A 4,928-nucleotide genomic window follows, 5' to 3' on the forward strand; every position below is an offset into this window, starting at 1 on the left:
TGTCCAATAACTGGTTATACACCTTTTTATTGTAAGTAAGTAGTAAGTGTAAGCTTTATTTATATAGCGCTCTTCACAGCACGGATGCACAGAGTGCTTTACAGTAATAAATTAAAATGGCAATACAACACGAGACAAGATTAAAACGACACAGAACAGATAAAACAACAACATTGCGAGCAGCAAGGCGTTATAGATGGCCGAAGGCCTGCCTGAACATGTGTGTCTTAAGAAGTTTTTTGAACATGAGTTCAGTGGATGGCTCTCTCAGGGCCTGGGGAAGAGCGTTCCAGAGTCTTGGCGCCACCGCCTCAAATGCTCTGTCACCCTGAGTTTTTAGTCTGGTCCGGGGCACCGCCAGGAGACCCTGGTCGGATGATCTCAGAGACCGACTCAGAGAGTGAGGGTGTAAAAGTTCTGAGATGTAGGCCGGGGTCCGTCCGTGGAGAGCTCGGTGGGTAAACACCAGGGGCCGGTTGCACAAAACATCTTAAGTTAATATTTCCCTTAAGTTCTGACTTAAGGTTTCCTTAAAATAAAATCTGTTGCACAAACACCCTTAAGTATTCCCCTTAAGGTTTCCTTAAGATGTCCCTCAAATATTTAAGGTTTTCTACTTATCTCGGTATAATACTTAAGGAGTCCCTTAAAGTCAGTTAAGGTGTTGCACAAAAGACCTTAGCAAGCAAAATAAGGGAAAAAACATAAGGGACCTCTACCCCAACCTTAGCTAAGTTATGGCTGCGTTTATGAACATAAACAATGGAAATCGAGTCCCAAGAAGAGTGTTCCGCGACAGGGAGAACCCACTAGACACTCTTAGTGAGGAACAACTGATATTTAATTACAGATTTGATCGACAGTCCATTTTTGACTTGTCCGACCGCCTGGGCTTGGACCACCCAACCTTCTGAAGCTATGCGCTTCCAGCCCCGTTGCAATTGATGATTGCGCTCCGATTTTATGCGACGGGATCTTTTCAGTCGGTCCTCGCAGACATTATTCATGTCCACCGTTCTACTGTGTGCCGTGTGGTTCACCGGGTATCAAACGCCCTTACCGGTCTGCTGGATGAGGTGGTCAACTTCCCATCTAAACGGGAGGAGGATGCGGTAGCGGCGCACTTTTTTAATGTTGCCGGCTTCCCGAAAGTGTGCGGGATGATAGACGGGACGCACATCAAGATTCAAGCACCCACCCAGTACGAGGAGCAATTTATTAATCGGAAAAATCAACACTCCATCAACTTTCTCTTCCTCAGACCGGGTCGGCTTTCTCTTTTTCTCCTCAGACATTTTCCCCAGCGTCTCAGGACGTCCCAGTGTAGTGTTGTGACAGATAGCCGGTCACGTGCAAGCAAACCAATGGTCACCATGGAAACTACAATTTTACTGCTGTAAAATCTCTTTCCTTGTATGAAAACCCTTAACGTTTCCCCTTAGCTAAGGAAACCTTGTAAGGGATTCTGTGCAACACCCTTAAGTAATTCCCTTAACTAAGGGGAAATTAACCCTTAAGGGTAATACTTAAGGGAAAAACTTAAGATGTTTTGTGCAACCGGCCCCAGGACTTTGAACTCGATCCGGAGGTGAACTGGGAGCCAGTGCAGGGAGGCCAGGATGGGGGTGATGTGGCATGTCTTCTTTGACCTGGTGAGTAGTCTTGCAGCAGCGTTTTGGACTAGCTGAAGTTATCCCACAGAGGATTTGTTGAGGCAGGTAAACAGTGAATTACAGTAGTCAAGTCGTGATGAAATGAATGCATGGACAGACATTTCTAATTCAGCATGTGTATTGGGTATATACCTGCCCCTCTTAGTTGATGTATCTGAAAGAAACAAAACCATCATACATGTGTGGGTTATTAATCATTATGCAGTTACATGTTTTATATTACTGCCAATGACCATGATGTACCTGACAAGTCCAGCTCTCTACTTAGTGACACACATGTACTTTAGTCAACCTCAAGGCTGATGGCTGGGAATGGAAGTACCTCTGCCAGGATAGGCTCCTCGACCACTGACCACTAATGATCTCTAACATGTCATCCACTATTCCATGTGATCAGCAGTTGTTCCTTTCATCAACCTTGGAATCAGTGAAGGAAACAATTATTTGTAAGTTGTTAAACTACAGTTGTGCTGTGAAGCAGAGTAATGTTTGTAAGTCATATTTTAATGAGAATTTACTTCCAGCTTGGTAAAAAAGTCACATCCCAGAAGCAGAGCCAGACTGAGTAGGTAGTTGGGATAACTGGTGTGATGGGCAGACTCATGAGCCAGTAGAGGTGTGTTATGGTAATATATATTCAACAGAGATGAAGAGATGTCACAGTAGGAAGATAACGTAGTGACTTCTTGGAAATATAATTATGAAACAGGTTATTTACAGCTATAGCCACAAGAGGGAGGTAGAGGGCTTTTTGTCTCTTGTGACTCTTGTCCTTTTTCCTGGATTTGTGATTCCCTGCAAACCACTCCAATACTCAAGTCATCTGGGGTTAGTGGGTTAGTGGCTATGATTGTGTTGATAATTGATCAATATCAGCATAAGGACCATCATAGTTCATGTCTAAAGTTGTTAGCCAATCAGTGAGCAGAACTTTACTAGTTTGCCTGTGCTAGCCTGGTACGTAGGTAGGTGGTAGGTTTACCTGTGCTAGCCTGGAAGGTAGGTGGTAGGTTTACCTGTGCTAGCCTGGTAGGTAAGTGCTAGGTTTACCTGTGCTAGCCTGGTAGGTAAGTGCTAGGTTTACCTGTGCTAGCCTGGTAGGTAGGTGGTAGGTTTACCTGTGCTAGCCTGGTAGGTAGGTGGTAGGTTTACCTGTGCTAGCCTGGTAGGTAGGTGCTAGGTTTACCTGTGCTAGCCTGGTAGGTAGGTGCTAGGTTTACCTGTGCTAGCCTGGTAGGTAGGTGCTAGGTTTACCTGTGCTAGCCTAGTAGGTAGGTGCTAGGTTTATCTGTGCCAGCCTGGTAGGTAGGTGCTAGGTTTACCTGTGCTAGTCTGGTAGGTAGGTGCTAGGTTTACCTGTGCTGGCCTGGTAGGTAGGTGCTAGGTTTACCTGTGCTAGCCTGGTAGGTAGGTGATAGGTTTACCTGTGCTAGCCTGGTAGGTAGGTGATAGGTTTACCTGTGCTAGCCTGGTAGGTAGGTGATAGGTTTACCTGTGCTAGCCTGGTAGGTAGGTGATAGGTTTACCTGTGCTAGCCTGGTAGGTAGGTGCTAGGTTTATCTGTGCTAGCCTGGTAGGTAGGTGCTAGGTTTACCTGTGCTGGCCTGGTAGGTAGGTGCTAGGTTTACCTGTGCCAGCCTGGTAGGTAGGTGCTAGGTTTATCTGTGCCAGCCTGGTAGGTAGGTGGTAGATTTATCTGTGCCAGCCTGGTAGGTAGATGGTAGGTTTATCTGTGTTAGCCTGGTAGGTAGATGGTAGGTTTACCTGTGTCAGCCTGGTAGGTAGGTGCTAGGTTTACCTGTGCTAGCCCGGTAGGTAGGTGGTAGATTTATCTGTGCCAGCCTGGTAGGTAGATGGTAGGTTTACCTGTGCTAGCCTGGTAGGTAGGTGCTAGGTTTACCTGTGCTAGCCTGGTAGGTAGGTGCTAGGTTTACCTGTGCTAGCCTGGTAGGTAGGTGGTAGGTTTACCTGTGCTAGCCTGGTAGGTAGGTGGTAGGTGATGCCCGCTGCTGTCAGGCAGACTGGTCTGATGTGGTGGTTGAAGTTACCAGCTGACCAGAGTTGTAGCAGAGTGACAGGGTTGTTGGTGTCACTGTTGTAGCTGTGATGGTGGGTGACCTGGGAGACCATTCAGGACAGCTTGTTTGGGTCGAGGCTCTGCTTAGTCTGCTGGCCCAGGTGAACTATCAAACTGAACGTACTGACACTGAGAATGGAGACACACACACATGACACAGCTGGCCGACACTTCATGCACTCTAAGAGGTTAGGGTTAGGGCTGGACTGAATGTAGGTTGGCATAAAACAATACATATTTATTTTTAAATGAATGGAAAGATGCTGCCCATGCCTACATCTTTATGTCTATTCAGCATGTCTGTTCTCACCCACTGAGGTCCCATCACCAAACATTTGAAGCCTCAGATACAATAATTAAACAGGTGCAGACAATGAATGGAATGAATGGGATGGAAGGAAGGATGGATGGATGGATGAGTTAAAAATTAGAACTCTTAGTGTTGTGATCAGACAGTACAACCAAAATATCACCTCAGTGTAGTGATGCAGACAGAGCTATGAACAGCTGCTCCTTGATTAGAAAAAGGTTATCATCTGCCCTCTGAACATTCAGGACAGGCAAGCAAGATGCAGCAATAAGTCAGCTTGTAGATAAACAGTTGCTACAAATCTGTACAGTATTTCCCACAGAATGTGTATAGCCATTTGTCCAGCGGGCATCTTTTCACCTCTGCCAATGTTGGCAAGACTGCAGGGCTTCAATGGCTCCATGCTGTGAGTCAGGTTCTTCTGCAGGGCTTCAATGGCTCCATGCTGTGAGTCAGGTTCTTCTGCAGGGCTTCAATGGCTCCATGCTGTGACAGCCACCTTGTGTCTTTTACTTCCTTTAACACAATGCGCTTGTCTTCTGTTAACATTTTAGACCCTCTGGACTTGTTCGGGTCAAAGGCCTAAGGGTTAGGGTTAGGGTTAGGAGGCCTAAGGGTTAGGGTTAGGGTTAGGAGGCCTAAGGGTTAGGGTTAGGAGGCCTAAGGCCTCGGGACAAGTGATTCAGTACACAGGTGTGTTTGATCAGGGGAAGATGATGTCATTGTGAGAAGTAGGGTATGTTTTCTAAAATAAATACATGGCATAAAACTGTATTGCTACTGTAAGCCTACATCTTTATTGTCCCAGAGAGGTAATTGTTACGCATAAAGGTCATCAGCCCTGAACCAGGCTGGACCTGGTTTAACT

The sequence above is a fragment of the Borostomias antarcticus genome, assembly GCF_949987555.1.
Source record: "Borostomias antarcticus genome assembly, chromosome: 2".
Classification (NCBI taxonomy): domain Eukaryota; kingdom Metazoa; phylum Chordata; class Actinopteri; order Stomiiformes; family Stomiidae; genus Borostomias; species Borostomias antarcticus.